General features: G+C 38.6%; 1 protein-coding gene across 3 annotated transcripts in view; it reads left to right on the top strand.

The window, feature by feature from the left end:
- Window positions 1–18,466, top strand: part of Lrrc3b (leucine rich repeat containing 3B) — a 77,204-nt gene that overhangs the window by 37,828 nt on the left and 20,910 nt on the right. The window lies entirely within an intron of this gene.

The raw sequence follows: 18,466 nt of genomic DNA on the forward strand, positions 1-18,466 counted from the left end.
TGTGATACCAAGGAATTGAACCCGGGTCCTCGTGCATGCTAGGCAAGCACTTTAACCACTAGGCCAAACTCCCGGCTGGCTGCCTATTTTGACAACACCCTTTATTTATTCAATCTGGGACTTGAATATGTAACTGAGTTTCTTGGAAGCTGAAGACAACTCAGTCACTGCCTCGCTCTCCTGCTGACCCAACTGCTTCTTTAAGCAGACAAGAAAGCCAGGCACTGGTTTATGGACCTATGCCTATGTCTCTCATTTTAGATATCAAGAGCTAGCAATCAAATGAAACATGGAGGGAAAGAGTTATGTAAGCGCGGACACCTGTCATGAAGAAGCCATTCTAGAAGTCAGCAGGTTGAACACATGGACATAAAGGAACTGAATTCTTGCTCTGGTCCTGCTGCTCTGTTGTTTTTGTTCCCAATGCCATAAGTTCAAAAGCTTGTATGTTATCACATTGTCCATTAGGCCCTTTCATGCCAGCTCACTGATGTTCATTTTCTAACCATTTCCACAGGCCTGTCCCTTTGCATCCAACTTCTGACTTACCTGTCTGAAAAAAAGGACATATTTAACACTTGTGAGTTAGTTACATGTATTTGCTCTAATCCTGTGGTCACTTGTGGTATTTGTTTTGCATTTCCTTTTTGAATTTTACATTGATTATGTTTCATTTTCCACCACCAACCCACAAATGCATCGTCGTTATCACTTGCTGTTCAGCTAAATTGCTGCATATCTCTCTGTCTAGTCTTCATAAAGCTTAGAATGTTGTTAGTTGCTTAAAAAAACACTAGAAAATGTAATAAACTTTTCATTTAAAGCAATTATTCATTAATTGTGTTTAGCTAAAAGGGCTTGTGTATTAATTGTGCCTGATGATTTGTTGATCAGGGAAAACTTCATTATGCTTATCAAATCTGTTTTGTCTTTCCCTGATGATGAGGTTTTCCATAGATTGTGTTGATTGAGAATAATAGTTGTATCTAGCTTTCCCAAGATAGGCGAGCAATTCTTAACATGACTTTTCAATCCTCACTCAAAATTGGCCAAATGGAAATTATTACATTGCTCATTCTAGAAAGCTAGGTTTACCTTTGCTTCATTCCTTCCATTCTTTCCTATTTTATAGGACGCCATTTATATTGTTGTTGTTCCATTTTTTTTAAATTTTATTGTAGAGGTAATGTACAGAGGGGTTACAGTTACATATGTAAGGTAATATGTACATTTCTTGCCAAACATTGTTGCCACCTCCCCTCAAGCCAAGTTGTGAAATTCATTTCAAACACATTGTCTTGTAGGTATCTGTGTTACATTGGTTTGCCCTTTATCCTTTGTCTTACCGTTTTGTTGTTCTCCTTCCTTTACCCAATTCACATAAAAGTATATACAAGATGTGGGGTATCAAAATCAAATACAGTGACAACAGGGGATAAGAAAAAAGAAATAACTTCATGCAGTACATTTAAAACAATCACACCACCACCAACAACAACAGCAATGAAAAAGGTCCCATTTCCGTATCTTGGAGTTCTTTTTACTCAGCATCATCTACCACATTTGTTGAGTCAAAAATCTTGCCAATTTCAATTCTTAAACATTTTCTTGTGGTTTTGAACATCCTCGTTTTAAAAAAATGATCATTTACTATATCACCTACTGTTCTGCTTTCCAGTTTAAGTTTAATATATCAACATTATAGGTCTTCTTGTGTCCCCACTCGTATGTTTTGATTCATCGCTCCTGCTGGAAAGTTTTGTCCCATTTTCCTGACTAAACTTTATCCACACTTCAGCCATTGGGCAAATGTTTACAAAGTTATAGAAATTTCACTGAACTTTGGCAAAGTGTTTTCCTACCACTATTGAGAATTTCAAGACTTGATCACATTTTTTCTCCCTAGCTCTAGGTTCTGTATGGACAGACAGAATCTTATTTATCTTGTTATCTCTAGCCTGTAGTTCAGTGTCTAGAGTCTAGAAGCTGTTGCTAATGCCAGGTGATCAGACCAAATGATTAAGTTTGAAGTTTGAACTACCAAAGAAGGCATTTTTTTGTCTTATTATCATAATGATATATAGAGAGGTTACAGTTACATTCAAAGGTAGTAAGTACATTACTTCTTGAACATTGCTACCTCTTCCAATGTTTTTCTCCTGCTTCCTTCCTCTACTCCCTCCCAAGTTGTAAAGTTCATTTCCAATATATTGTCTGTGAATAATACTGTGATAGTGGATGGTCCTTTGTTCTTTGTCTTATCATCTTATTTTTCCTCTTCCCTTCCCTGATTCAAATAAACAAATAAATGTATATACAATGCATCAGGTACCAAAGTCAGATGCAGCCACAACAGAGGATAAACCATAAGTGGGGGGAAAAAGAAAAAGAGGGGGGAAAAGAATAAAGAAATAACTTCATATAGAACATAAAACCACCAACAACAAGAAGAGAGTTTTGATTTAGTCCTCTAGAAGCCAACCCTGGGCTGAAGATAAATGTGAAATGCACTTATTGGAGTGGGGGAGTCCTGCAACTCCTGCAAATCGCTGTTGTGGGGCTCAGGGAGTGAGTAGGGCATAGATTAAAGAGAAAGAGGCTGCAGAGCTGGGCTTGGTGGTTCACACATGTAATCCTAGCTACTCAGGAGGCTGAGATCTGAGGATTAAGGTTCAAAGCCAGCCCCAGCACAAAAGGACCTGAGATTTTTATCTCCAATTAACCCCTTGAAAACAGAAAGTGGGGCTTGGCTCAAGGGTAGGGCGGAGGCCTTGAGCTGAAGAGCTCAGGGACAGCACCCAGGCTGTTTAAGCCCCATGACCCACTAGGAAAAGAAAGAAAGGAAGGAAGGAAGGAAGGAAGGAAGGAAGGAAGGAAGGAAGGAAGGAAGGAAGGCAGGCAGACAGGCAAAGAGACCTAGCTGGGAGTTTGGCCTAATGATAGAGTGCTTGCCTAGCATACACAAAGACCCAGGTTTGGAAGTGGTGCTGTGGCTCAAATGATAGAGCTCTAGCCTTGAGAAAGCCCAAGAATAGTGCTCAGGCCCTTGAGTTCAAGCTCCAGGACTGGCAAAAAAAAAAGAAAGAAAGAAAGAAAGAGAAAGAAAGAAAGAAAGAAAGAAAGAAAGAAAGAAAGAAAGAAAGAAAGAAAGAAAGAGAATGAGAGAAAGAGAGAGACAGAGAGAGAGAGACAGAGAGAGAGAGAGGGGAAGGAAGGAAGGAAGGAAGGAAGGAAGGAAGGAAGGAAGGAAGGAAGGAAGGAAGGAAGGAAGGAAGGAAGGAAGGAAGGAAGGAGAAGAAGAGAGAGAGAGAGAGAGAGAGAGAGAGAGAGAGAGAGAGAGAGAGAGAGAGAGAGAGAGAGAGAGAGAGAGAGAGAGAGAGAAATCAAGAAAGAAGGCTACCCAAGATTTTTCCAGAAGATAATTTTGGCTCAGCTCTACAAGAGGTTCTAGAAGCAGTTGAAATACCAACTCAGATTTAGCCCCACAGAGAAGAGACATGCAGTGAATGGATACTCATCCCATTAGCATTGGCTTAATGGCTGAGTTCCCCCCAGTGACTGGCTTTCCATGGGTGAAAGTGAGGAGGCCTCAAAACTGAGATCCTAATAGAGCTTACTAGCGTCCAGATTGTCAGTCCCTGTGCCTAGCCTTTTTGATCCAGTAGATATGAACAGTGAGGTCCAAGAATATGAATTTTCAACAAGTTCGCTAGTGACACTACTCACTACTTTGGGAAACACTGGTGGAAGCAAAACGTTATGGCTACCTGAGGTCCGTTTTCCGTGATGTGAGTTCAGGCAGTCAGGAGTGAAAATTCACCCGAATGTGGTATGGTTGGTAGTCAGCAGAGGACTCAGTGGGCGTAGGCAGAGCATCAACAGGATCTTCTAGTCTCATTTCTTTCCAAGGCCAGATTCCAGTTTGGACAGACTGAGCTCTAGATTTAACTTCTAAATCAAGCTTCCCTTCGTGGAGTTTCAAGATAAACGTACTAAAACAATTCTCCTTATCATGTTTTCATTCCCTTCTCCCTTCCACATTCAGTTCTGCTAAAAATACTCCTGGGAAATGTCGTTGTTTTGTCTTGTTGATGTGGTTTTTTTTTTTCTTCCCAGATTACAGTGTTGCATATTTTCTTTCCTGGTAATTTACCAAAACAAACTTCCAAAGTTATCAGGGCAGAAAGCAGTGGAGTTCAGTATTGACAAGAATTGAAACGAGGTGAAGCAACAAAACCACCAAGATACAGTAAGAAATAGATATTAAAATTGATCAAATAAGCAGGGAAGGATCCAGACTAAAAATTAGTTTATTAGGTCATTTTAAATTGGATAGGGAAGGGGGAAAACAAGATGAGGGGTGGGGGTGGGGGGGAGGGAAATGGGGACCAAGACATGAGAAAGGATATCAATGTATGTGAATTAATGCACCTTCTATCTGGTGAATATAATGTAACCCTTCTATTAATTACAATAAAAATATATGAAAAAAATTAGTTTCACTGATTTGCAGTTGTTCTTTGTAAATAAATGAAGAGTCTTTTGGCAATTGTAGGAATTGCAGTCAATCTCAAGGCATGGTTGTATTTTTAATTTTTCTAAAAATAGGGTCTTCTTTGCTCTGTTCCCATTGGTTAACTTGAATTTACTGAGCTCCCAGAGACTTCTGATGCTAAACAGAGTGGCTCATGTACTGGAAAATCTGTCCAAGTTAGCACTGTGAAATAAATATGAGCAAGCTAGAAGTTAAGTGTTGTAATTAAATCTGACTTTATGCTGGAATGTTTGCAAAGGTAATAAATCATTCCAGAATTATGAGAGCCCTTGTACTATACTTCTTGTTTATTAATTCCAAACCTACTTAACAGAAACATACCAAGTACTTACTCTGTGTAAAGAAGAAAAGGAAGAAGCATGGAGAAAAGAAGACTTTTGTTTATACAAAGCTTTGTGGCTTTGTGGGAACATGAGTGTGATTTGTGTCTCAAATTTAGCTAAATGTGTTGAGTTTAAGAAAAGTAAAGAGAAAAAAGGGATACCATGGAAGAAAGAAAAGAAACGATGAGGAAAATCTGAAGATAAATAGGTTATTGCTGTGAAAAAAAAGTAAAGGGTAGGAAATATAGGACCATTTTCAAGTGAATGAACACCCTCCCAACAGATCTTCCCAACAATTTTTCAATAGAAATGACTACTTTAAAAAAAATAAAATGTGAAGAGAAGTTGTCATAATAGAACAAAGGATTCTTTTTTTGTGTGTGTGCTGGTCCTGGGGCTTGAACTCAGGGCCTGAGCACTGTCCCTAAGTTTTCTCAAGGCCTAGTGCTCTACCACTTGAGTCACACCACTGCCAGCTTTTTCTATGTATGTGGTATGGAGGAATCGAACCCGGGTGTATGTGCATGCTATGCAAGCACTCTTACCACTAGGCCAAACTCCTGGCCCCGAACAGAGGATTCTTATGTACAAATCCCAGTAATTCTTTCGGTTTGTGGCTTACATTACTCTAGTCATTTATCACCAGTAAGGCACCAAACACTGGTGCATTATTATCCCCTGAACTGCAAATATTATTAGCTGTTAGAAGTTTCTCCATTAACATATTTTATTTTTCCAAGACTGAGTTCAGGGTCCACATCCTCTTCCAACTTCACTTCCAACTCCTATGGTATATGAAAGTTTCTAATCTTTCTTGTTGTAATGACTTAGACAGCTTTATCTTGGATTGTACAAAGGGATTTTAAGTCAACCTATTGATTCATGAGTATGATGCCAGGGAACATTTGGATATTGTAACATCATTTACAAGTCATACAAAATAATCATGACTACATAGCAGCCCACAGGAAATCATTAAGTAATTAATTAATTTAACTCATTAATCCTTATCCCACTTCCACCTCCCAAACACAAGGACCGGTGGGATCATGAGTGATCATCTGTGGTCTTCTCATAACATGGTTGAATTCATTCATTTAATGTTCCTTGACTAAAGAAAAAACAATAGTAGCAAGTTATGCTACATGTTGTGGACTTTTAAATCAATCTGCATTTACTAATCTTAGTAAGTAGCACCATTGTATCTTTGTCCAATGGTTGAACTTGTGTTTGATAAGCTTGTGGACTGGAGGAAATTAATAGGTAATCCATATATAGTTCATCATGATTCTTAAACTGCCAGATGGGAACTATAGAACCATTTCTTTATTTTTCTGAAACTACATAGTATAAAATAGATGTGTAGAAGGCATTCTAGTATTTTATACAACAAAAGTTTCCTGTCTTATATGTACTGAAAAAGTATGCATTGGAATGGTAACTACTGGTTGAGAGCTATATAATTTTGAGTGTTTTTACTTTCCTGTGCTTTCCAATTTTCAACAATAATTATTTAGAGTGAAAACACTAATTTATTAATGCTTAACATCAATTAACATTAGTTAAATAATTAATCACCAGTAATTATTTTATAGAGTAAACATAATTATTTTGCAAAAAGAAAAAAATAGAATATTAACAAAAAGTCTCAATTCCTCTATATCAGCAAAATCCTTGTAGTACTTGCAAATTTTAAAAGTCAGGTTCACAGCCAGGTGCTAATGGTTCTTGCCCATAATCCTAGGTGCTCAGCCTCAGATATCGGTTTGAAGCCATTCTTGTCAGAAAAGTCTTCAAGATTCTAACTCTAAAATAACAAGCAAAAACCCAGGCTGGACGCATCATGCAAGTCTTTGAGCACCAGTCAAGTCACTGAGTTTGAATCCTGATTCTGGAAGGAAAAAAAATAAAAAGCAGAACCAAACAACAAAAAAAGAGATTTTGGGGAAACGTTCCTAAGAACTTGCTTGAACTTTTTCCTTGGGACCAATTCCTACAACATGACATTGGGACTATAGAAAACTGAACATGAATTCTGTTGCACAATAGCGAAGTTTCTGGAAAAGAATCATCTTCCATTGCAAAGGTCACACTGTTACAGTCCTTGAAGTACAGCCACAGCTCTGTCATTCATCCGCACTGTAATTCCACAGTCTCAAAAGCTTTCTGACCCTACCCCACTAATGCGCCCAACCACTTTTTAGTCACAGACTGTGGTTCTGTTATGGCCTTGTAGACCCAAAGCTCACCGATTCTTTGCTTTCTAATGGAAAGAGAATTGCTCCCGTTGTTGAGTAGTGCCTTTTCCACGTTGGTTGAATAAACCTAAACTAGCTTAGCTACATCCAGAAAATGAAATAGATCGCTCTTTTTAATCATTTTCTAAATTAATGCATATCTATAAAATAGATTGTAACTATGACCTTTTAACCTATAATAATGCTGAGAATTATGTAGCAAGATATAAATTCACTACTTGATTCTTACCAAAATCTTACTAAGATTTAGTCTTAGTAAAATATGTGTTTGAAGAAAGGAAACCAATAATTTGGAAAGTAATAAGTTTATTTGCTATTAAAGACAGTTCCTGTTTCATGTCTTGAATCTAAAGAGTCACACGAAAGTCTTCTGGTGAAAGATGATTTGTTGGATTTTTTTGAGAGCAGGTTTTGCTGGCAGATACCTCTCCATTTTGATTATTTCAGTTCATTTTGACTTGGTTTGGTTGAATGTCGTTAGGGTCCGGTTGCTTCTTTGTGAGTGGGGATTGGCTTCCAGGTGAAAGATGAAGTCTCCTTTGTCCATTTAATTACTTTCCAACTTTAATCACATTTCTTTGAGTTTAACAAAATATTCATTTCCTCTCTCTTCCCAGCATATTTTTTTCTTTTTTGTTATTTGAATTAATATTCTTGATTGTCCTTGCTATCAGTTTAGTATCTCATTCTAATCACAGTTTCCTTTGTTCCATTTGTTTTTATCCTGTGTGCAGTTAAGCTATTGATCTAGTTTTTTCTTTCATCATAGAAGGAGATTGGAGGATGGCTTAAGAGAGATGGTGTTATTTCCTGATGGGTGCCCAGTTACAAAAAGAAGTCATTTTATCCCTTTGCCTTTTAGCAATGAGAGACACATGGCAGCCTAGACTTGGGGAAGTTTTTTCCCAAATTAAGTTAAGGCTTGATTTTTCAGATCTTCCTTCTACCTTCCATATGGACTACTTGCTAGAGCTTAGTATATAGTGACATACTCATTGTAGTATGGCTCAAAAGACTTGCATTCTAACTCATCCTGCTGCTTATCTCTTCTTTCTGGGCCTTGTTTGTTTTATATTTTTGTTTTTTTGGTAAAATCTATAAATCGAAACAAATGATATTTTCAATTGTCTTGGAGTCTCATAAAATATCACACGCACTATAAAAATGTCAAGAATTATTACCACATCAAAGGTTTTATTAACAAGCTGAAGGCAAAAGTCATTTGTTTCTTTATTACATAGAGCAATAGTATAGGTCTGGATGTGAATCTTCAATTCTTTGAGACATTAAGCAGGTTGCTTGACTTCTTTGTGTCTCGGTTTCTCCAAGAACAATGTGGACACAATCCTAATTACAACAGTAGCAGCCCAGGAAAAAAATTCAAAATCTCCATAGAAAGTTCCAAGAGATTTTGGGCACAGGAAAGCTAAATTGCCCATTATGGCAGTTCTGATATTCTTCTCTCCATACAGTCACATTACAGTGTGCTGCACCCAGCCTTGAGACAGGTGGGCTTAGTCTCATCTTATATGGTTCTTATACAACACATTCTATGCATATAATGTGGAAAACTGTCTTCCCTATGTAAAGAAAGACGTTGAAACTCACAACAAGAATCATACTCAAGACAAAAAGCAAATTAACCAGAAAAAGATTAGTGTTTCTCAGATTTTTTCCTCAGACTCATTCTTTTACATTTACGAACTTGGGGTTGACATCTTTTGCTGATAGAAAACTTCCCCTAAAAGGCCCAAAATAGAAAGATAGTGGATTATAAACGCATGATCTATTTAGTTGAAAAACAATTGAAAACCTAATAAACTAACATGAACCTTTGCTAAACTCACTTTATTTATTTTGCCAGTCCTAGGGCTTGAACTCAGGGCCTGGGCACTAACATTTGAGCTTTCAGTGCCACTTACAGCTTTGTGAGTAGTTTATTGAAGATAAATGCCTCACAGGGACTTTTCTGCCCTGCTGACTTCAAACTACAATCCTCAGATCTCAGCCTCCTAAGTAGCTAGGATTATAGGTGTGAGCCTCTGACATCTAGCTTGCTAAACTCATTTCTAATTCATTTCAGACATTTTTATAAAACAGCGTGTTCTGTACACAACACTCCCACCTTCAGATTCCGTTGAAATGCACTGTTATCCAGTAGCGAGATGTTTATGCCTACCCTCAAATTATTTCTGATAAAGCAACTCATCAGTTCTTTATATATTTTAATTCACAGGAAAAATGGAATAAATATCAAATATATACAAACAGATGTATATATATTATAATACATATAACACACTATGCAAGACAAGTAAATACTAATTATATGTTACACATGTGTGTATACATACACATCACATTCACACATGCACATACACACACGCACACACACACACACACATACACACACATCCTTAGGCATGCTTTCCTTTAAAATGCAATCCTTCTGGTTAAAATTGGGATCCAGGGAGGCTGGGAGTTTGGCCTAGTGGTTAAAGTGCTTGCCTAGCATGCACAAAGACCGAGGTTTGATTCCTTGCTACCACATACATACAAAAAAGCTGGAAGTGGTGCTGAGGCTCAAGTGGTAGAGCTCTAGCCTTGAGAAAGTCCAAGGACAGTGCTCAGGCCCTGAGCTCAAGCCCAGGACTGGCAAAAAAAAAATTGGGATCCAGGATGACACAAGCTAGTAATCAGGAGACGGAGTCAGAGAATTGTGAACATACCAGTCTGGCTTCCTAGTGAGATCCTATCTCAAAAAGGAATGAAAAAGATTAGAATAGAGTAGGCTTTTCTAGGAGGCAAAATGTGTTTTGAAGAGAATGATTTTTTTTAAACAGTAAAGCAGCAGATATCAAGAAACACTATTTAATTGTCTAATATCCTAGAGAACAGAGGTAGTTAATTCATGCAGGGTTGAGGTGATAGGAAATATGCTGCCGCAGGCCATACACTGCTACCAATCTAATTTTTTATTATTTCCACCTCAAGTGTTATAGCAATTCTTAGCTATTTGATAAGACATGCTATGAGGCAAACATGTGGAATTTATCCTAATCGTTTCACGTTAATATATCCTCGCAAGGGACAAGCTTCATTTGGGTAATAACACAGGGGAGAATATCAGTTCTGGCATGCATTCCTGCTATTCAGAACCCACTCTGTACTTAGCTCTCTTTACTTAGCAGTCTTACAGAAGTATATTTTCCTACAAAGCATAGAATCGCAAATTCATTGTCAAGGTTCCATCAAGTGCAACCTCAGTCTTAGATTGATTGCTCAAGTTGTAGTATCTAAGTGGTTTCTTAATATTTTAAAATTAAATATTGTGTATCTTTCTCCTTTTTGTATCTTTGAAAAACGTTTTTCTTCCTTCTTTGTTGCCTTCCTTATCCCTCCCTCCCTTACCCATCTTCCCCTCCTTCCCTCAACCATTCCCTATTCATTCCCCAGTCTTTTTTCCCTTCCTTCCTTCCCTTCCTCCCTCCCTCCCTCCCCCCTCCTTCCCTCCCTCCCCCTCCTTCCCTCCCTCCCTCCCACTGCCTCCTTCCTTGCTACTGAACCCTGATTCTCATCCTTTGTTGGCATTTTTGTGCATAGCTACTTCTCTACCACTTAAGCTCCAATTCCAGCTTTCAACTGGTGAATTAAGGATGCATCTCACAGCTTTTGCCTATCTGTTCTAGCTTTGAACCTTTGTCCCCAGATCTCAGTCTTCTAAGTAGCTAGGATTATAGGCATGGTCCATCAACAGCACCAGACTTCTGAAGCACATTTCTAATAAAATGTTCCAAGTCTTTCTGGAGCATCCATATTCTATAAAACTTTATGGCTAGCATTTCTAGGGAGACGGGACCCATTTTGGAAAATAACTATGTTTTAGCATTTCGAGAGAACCTCCATATAAGATCATTTCCAGAGGTCAGCAAGACTGCCTGGGAAGGGAGGAGACTGGGCAGTTGGCTAGGTTTACCCACTGTTCAAAAGTTTCACCTGCCCGTACTTCCTTGCAAGCGTCTGAGATTCAAATACTATCCTTGGCAAATATCAGCATTGCCCCTGTGAAATGAATCTTGGGGATTACACTTGAATTGTCCAAATAAAGGTCTGCTGTGGTGTCAAGCAAACTTTTTTTGCACAAATATCAAATTTTAAAGATCAAATTGTTTGTGGGTTGGCTTTATTCCCTTCACAAATCATATTTTTTTTAAAAAAGAGAGAAGCTGTGCTTATGAAGCTTTTATTACTATTTTTTATTTTAAAATTTATTATTGTTATTATAAACGTGAAGTACAGAAGGGTTCAGTTACATAAGTCAGATAAAGGGTACATTTCTTTTTGATATCCTCAAGTTTTCAAGTCAAGCTACATTCAGTGCAGCCTACACTTTTCCAAGTTAGTTTGTGTGAGAAAACCCAAAAATGACAGTTAGAGAGGGAGATTTGGAGGCAGTACTTAGGAAAGAAAGATGACTTCAGAACTCTACCCCCAGGAAATGGACCCTTTTAGTTTTCTCTGCTGCTCAGAGAATCATGTAAAAGCAGACAAAAAAAAATCCAACCAAACAAAAACAAACAAACAAACAAACAAAAACAAAGAAACAGGCTCTGCCTAAAAAGCAAGATAGTTTAGTACTTCCAGCCCCCCAGCATAGAGTAGAAGTAGAACTAGTTACTTCAGTCTTGCTTCCTGGATGCTTCACTTCTTTCCACCATGTTACATGACCTGTGCGGCCCCAGAAGTCATGTTTCTGCGATTACTTTTCTGTCTACCCTACCCTGGGGGTAACAGCTTCCTTTGATCCTTTAGAAGCCTAATAAAAAAGGGTCCGATAACAATGGTTCACATCTATAATTCCATCTACTCCAGGGATGGAGAATGGGAGGATTGTGGTCCAAGAGACATCCCAGGCAAAAAGTTAGCAATGTCTTATCTCAACAAATAAGCCAAATACGATGGCTCACACCTGTTGTCCAAATTATACACGAGGAGGTGTAGGTAGGAGGATTGTGGACTGCCATCTCAGGCTAGTATAGGCAAAAATTAGAAACCCTATCTACAAGTAATAATAACAAATAATAATAACTAGAGCAAGAGGGGTTTAAGGACATAGTTGTAGTGTTAGAGTATCTTCCTAATAATTACAAGGTTCTGAGTTCTACCTAGAGAGGGAAAAATGTCTGGATGAATCAGTGTTGCCACCAGAATTTGGGAGTGACACCCTATCCACTTCATTCTTTGGAATTTCTTTTATGATAAATTGGAAAACCAAGCAATACTGCGGGAGGGGGGGTCAATCTTCTCACCTGATCTAGGGTGGATTGCAACCAACAAATATGAGATAAGAAACAAATAATTTTGGTAGTAGTGAAGTATGGATCTAAGTCAATTCTATGGCTTAATACAAGTTGCCTAAGAGATGGAAACCATTTTCTTTTCTATTTTTTTGGAAACCACAGACATAGATAAAAGGCTGGGATTTAATTTATTTTAAAAAATGTTTATACTGTCTTTACATAGTTGTACAAAGACGTTGCCATTCGCCTGGGCAGTTTATAAATACCGTGCTTCTTGGAGCAATTTTCCAGGAGATTCAGAAGATATTAAAGATAGGAAAATGAGGCAACACCACAGAAAGTTAGTGCTTGCTCTTTCATCTCCCAGAGTTTCATGGGTGGAGGTGTTTGAAGAAAGCTGCCCAAGCTCTAATTCAATAGGTTAATTACAACATTTGTTATGATGTTATGGGACAGAAGCAAAACATTAACTTATGAATGTGAAGAAAACATTCCAATGAAATTAATAAATTTAAGCTTTTGACTAATTTAGTCAGATCAGTATAAAGTAAAATAATGGTATGCAAATAATTTTATACTTGGCATCTAATCTTGTTTTCTTACAAAAATGAATGAAGGATAGGCTTTAAAATTTCCAAATTTTGTATTTTCAAATGCCTTTTCTCAAAGAATAAAGCTATTCTACTAGTTTCTTCCCCAGACATTGTTGCTGTTGAAATCTGTTCTCCATAAGATGGGGGCTCATATTCTTTCTCAATCTGTGTATGTATTTAAATTCTTGGGAATCTCATATATTCTTTTTTCAACTTCAATACATATTTTAGATGAGTACTTGGATACACACACACACACACACACACACACACACACACACACACACACACACTAGGCATTACAACCCAGAAGTTTCATGTATAGTCAAACTGAGCATTTCTTGAAATGAACCCAGGCTTGCCTCTTGTTTATCTGCTCATGTCTTTCTCAGTGGAGAGTCACTATCTTGCCTCTGGTCTGTCCAACATTCTCCCTTGAATATTCCGCAAGTAGCCTATGCTTAAATATGATTATAATTAGGTTTTACATAGGTCTACATTTTGCTGTTGTGTTGATGTCGATGATCTGATTGGGAATGACTCTCCCCGAGGCAACACAGACAGAGAAACAGGAAATGATTCTTCCAACACTGTCCGGCCTTTGACCTCAGCTGGCTTTTTGGGTACTTTAGCAGAACTTTCTCTATGTGATATCTCCCATCTCACTTGTCAGGCATGTAAGTAGATAACTTGTACAGATGGGAAGTCACCATAGCTGGAAACTTCAGTCATTCCCCTAACACACATGGGTTACACTCAGGAAGAGCATGTACATAATTCTTAAAGTCATGCCTGCATGGCAGGGTCTTAAGATGCTGTCACTATATTAATGCAGTTGACAGGGTGAGTCAGACCTCTGCCATAAACCCCAAGTCTCAGCAGAAATTCCAGGTACGTATTGATTTCTGGTAGCACTTGCTACCTTCATCTAGACACTGTCTGCCAACTAACCACTGTTTCTGGGGTGCTCCAGAGAAATGGTAGACACAGTGACTGATGCATAAAAATGATTTTCAACTTCTCCAATTCTCCCAGAATAGTCTAAGGTGTGTGAAGAAGCTCAGCAACTGTTATTTCCATTTTTGCAAAAACTGTGTGAGACCGTTGGTCTTGATTTAAAAAAGAAGTTGATCAGAATAATTGGTTCTTTTCTTGTATTGTTGAATATATACATATCTACAAATACAAATGACAAATTTGAATCAATGACTGCATACAAATCACAGTTAAGAGAACCTAATTAGAAGTATATATACATATATGGAGATACACACACACACACACACACACACACACACACACACACACATGTTTGTTGTTGCCAGTCCTGTGGCTTGAACTCAGAGCTAGGGCACTTCTTGAACTTTCTCAAGGCTAGCACTTGACCACTGGAGCCACAGCATCGCTTCCAGCTTTATCTATGTATGGGTACCGAGGAATCAAACCCAGGACTTCATGCATGCTGAGCAAGCACTCCACCACTAGGTCACACTCATGGCTCCAAGCTTTTATATTTCTGAAATAAGATGATATAAGATGGTTAGTGTTTTAATGGGTTGGGGGGGGAACCTAACTGCTCTTCTAAAATTTGCCCCTTCTCTTCTGTATAGGACAACATGTCACTGCTTTCATGAAGCAATGGTGGCAGTTGACAAGATAGGATATGGCAACTGTATCTCAGTTGTTAGTTTGTTTTGTTTATGCGTCCATGATCATGAGCCTAACAGTATGATTTGGAAGATGGGAGTCCAGTTTTCATGAAGATGCAACTTGAATGGAAGTGTTTACTGGGCATGTCTGTGCTTCACAATGGAAATGTGAAACAGGAGGGAGATGAAAGATTGTCATCATATAGAAATAGCCCAGATCTATGGCAGACTAGTCCTGAGGTCAGAAGGCAGCGTCTCATTTTAGCTCCATCAGAGACAAGTCATCAAGGTGAGCAGGACTGGAAAGCCTTCCAAGTTCCATTTTGAACTGCCTGTCCCCATCAATTGAGGAGCTCACTTGAGCCCTTGCTTCAGAAATGAAGTAAAAGAATATTTGCTAGACTTTCTCCCACTTGAGGCCCACAGAGATGGTTAAATTCTCATGGACCTGGAAAACATGAATTTACAGCTCACCATGTCCTAAAAGGGTGTCCCACAAATGACCCCTCGCCCTGCCTAAAGCTACTCTGTCACCCATGTCACCGTAGCAGGAATATGACTGAATGACTGCCATCCATTTCCTTCTTCCAGAATTCAAAAAGCCTAAGGAACATGGGAAAGCCGTGTGCTACTGCATAGAGCTGGATTTTCCCTCTGGTTTGCAACAACTTTTGTTGATTTAACCTTTTCTGATTTAAAAACAAAAGTGATCTAGCTCAGAAAAGGGATTATTTTGGTTTATCCTAAATCACAGATTTCCAGACATTACAGAGAATCATCATTTTTTTTCTCCTTTGATAATGTATTTATTGCTATTTTTTCCAAGAACCAGAATACAAAGTCATGGTGATACAATTTTTTAAATTTATTTTTTATTGTAATTAATAGAAGGGTTACATTATATTCACCAGATAGAAGGTGCATTACTTAATAATCATTCCTACCTCTTCTCATGTTGATACCCTTTCTCATGACATGGTCCCCATTTCCCTCCCCCTCCCCCCGCTCTTTTTGATTTCCCCTCTTCCCTATCCAATTTCAAATAACCAATTAAGCACATATAAAATATATCAGATAACAAGGTGAAATATTATAACAATATGATATAACCAAGGGATAGCAAAAGAGATAAGATAACATAGTACATTAAAGACAACAATCACTCATTATATGGCTTTTGTTTCTTTATCCTGGAGATCCTTACATTTAGTGTCATACTATTTGGCCTTATGTCTCTAGATTTTGTTCTATTGTAAATATCTGCTAGGAGAGCCCAAGGTTTCTACTGATTATGACAAATGAGGGAGACTCTTGGGCCTATGTTCCTTTGAGTCTGGCTTACTTCACTTAATGATTTTTTCTAGGTCTTTCCATTTCCTAACAAATGGGGTGATGTCATTCTTTCTGACAGCAGCATAGAATTCCATTGTGTACAAATACCACATCTTATTGATCCACTCATCAACTGACGGACATCTGGGTTGGTTCCATATCTTTGCTATGGTAAATAGTGCTGCAATGAACATTGTTGTGCTGGTGGATTTAGTATGTCCTTGTTTCTGGACAATTGGGTAAATGCCATGTAGTGGAATTGCTGGGTCATAGAAGAGTTCTATGTTTAGTCTTTTGAGGAACTGCCATACTACTTTCCATAGTGGTTAAAGGAGTTTGCACTCCCACCAACAGTGTAGTAGTGATCCCTCCTGGTCACATCCCCTCCAGCATCTGTTGTTATTAGTTTTCTTGATCCTGGCCATTCTAACTGGAGTGAGGTGGAATCTTAGAGTTGTTTTGATTTGAATTTCTTTTATGACCAGAGATGTGGAACATTTCTTCATGTGTCTATAGGCCATTTTTGTTTCTTCTTCAGAGAAGACTCTCTTTAAGTCTTTGGCCCATCTTTTAATGGGATGGTTGTTTCTTTGGAGATTAGTTTTGGATTGAGAGAAGCAACCAATAATGAATGGGCTTGGTATAAATACAAATATTTCTGACATAAGTCAAGCTTATTGCATCGCTTCAATTTTACTCTATAGGCAAGGTAGTCAACCTCAACACCTTCTCAGACAGATGCTGTCAATAGACTGGTAGCTAGCTCTTCCTCTTGTCCAAATCTTATTCTACATTCTTTCTGCTTTGATAACATTTTGCATAAGATTTAGACTCCTTTGCACACAGGTATTTACCCCATTACTCCTCCCAAATGCCCTAGAAACTCTTAGTTCACTTCTTTCTTCTTTATTTCCTCTTCTCCATCCCACTCCCAGGCCATAGGTCAAGTCCCTTGGCTTACTGGGAAACTACATTTCCTTTTGCTTTGGCTCCAAGTAGGAAGAGCTGTTCATTCCCTCTCCCTGCCCTTCTGCCCCCCGGAAATCCTGTGGTTTGATACAGGAAAATACATTTCCTGACCTAATGCCACTGGAAAGGCAGCCTCCAGCCTCAACAAAAGGAAATGCTCCATTTGGAGGTGGCTACTGTTCACCATGACCAGACTTCCCTGTAGTTTCGTTCTTCATGGTTCTTACTCAAGGGTACCATTAATCCAGTTGGGACAGTTTTTTTTCTCTCTACCGTATCACATCCGTGGCATTCAGCCATAGCACAATCCATATCAGATTACTGTTTTCCTTCTACAACCATTAGCTCTCTATTTTCTATTTCACTTTTCCATTATGTTCACCCAAAATAATGTAAGGACTGAGATTTCCTAATTTCAGGCATTCTGTAGCTGTAGGGAAAGACATGCCAGACAACTCCATCTATTTTCATTGGACCTGGGAAGCCCAATTTTGAGATCGTATCTCTTCTCTTCTCTTTTCTTGTTGTTAGTTCCTCTTGAGACAGGCCTCTGTATTCAACAGTGGTATATAACTTCCCTATATCTTCCTCCCAAGTGACAGATTGCAAGTGTAATCCATCTTGGAGATACCACTTATTTTTGTCAATACTTACCAGTATGCAACTTGGAGAGCCTGCTTATACTAGCCATGCTTAGTTTCAGGACAGGCCCTAATTTTCAGGGTGCCATTTGGGAATGGGAGGAGGTAAGGAAAGGGGAGAGCAGGGAAAGGAAAATTGAGAAGTTACCAGGGGATTCCACATGCCAGCCAGGAAAAGAAAATGAGTTATGGGACACAATAAGCACTGGCTTACTGAGGATGGGCTCTAACACCACAATTATCTGACCTGTTGGGTAAACTGTGGAAGCAGCTGTTGTACCTCACAATATTGCCTCCTCCAGGCCACCAGCTCAAGCCAAGTATGCACTCAGAAAGGTCTTGGAAAATGAAGAAGGGTGTCAAAGAAGCATGGCTAGACCCCAACAGGAGATCTTAAATGCATCATGAATAGATACAGTCATTTTTCAGACTCTGCTCTCATGTGGGAATTGTGGTGGCTAGGAGGATTCATAATGCCTAAGGCATAAACAAGACATTAAAACCGTGAAACTACTCCCAGACCCTATTTCTGAATTACTGCCTATTCAAAGCAGGACTTCTTCCATCATCCTGTACACCTCATCAGCCATCAATTATTCTGGCCTGAGATGGTAGCTTTGCTAACTTTCTGGAATACTCCCTGCAGATCTGGGGTTCTCACTTGTCCTAAGATAAGTGCAACAGAATTTCAAAGAATCCAACTTCTTTTCGTAGTTTATAGCACTTGGACAGACTAATCTTGATATTGATGTCTGACATAGACTGATTCTTATTCCACAGGGCCTGTTCCTTTCAATATTTTCTCTGGGATCCTTTAGGCTGAATTGTCTACTGTGGGCTTGTCCA

The sequence above is a fragment of the Megascapheus bottae genome, chromosome 2, assembly GCF_031878675.1.
Source record: "Megascapheus bottae isolate mThoBot1 chromosome 2, mThoBot2.hap1, whole genome shotgun sequence".
NCBI classification, from domain to species: domain Eukaryota; kingdom Metazoa; phylum Chordata; class Mammalia; order Rodentia; family Geomyidae; genus Megascapheus; species Megascapheus bottae.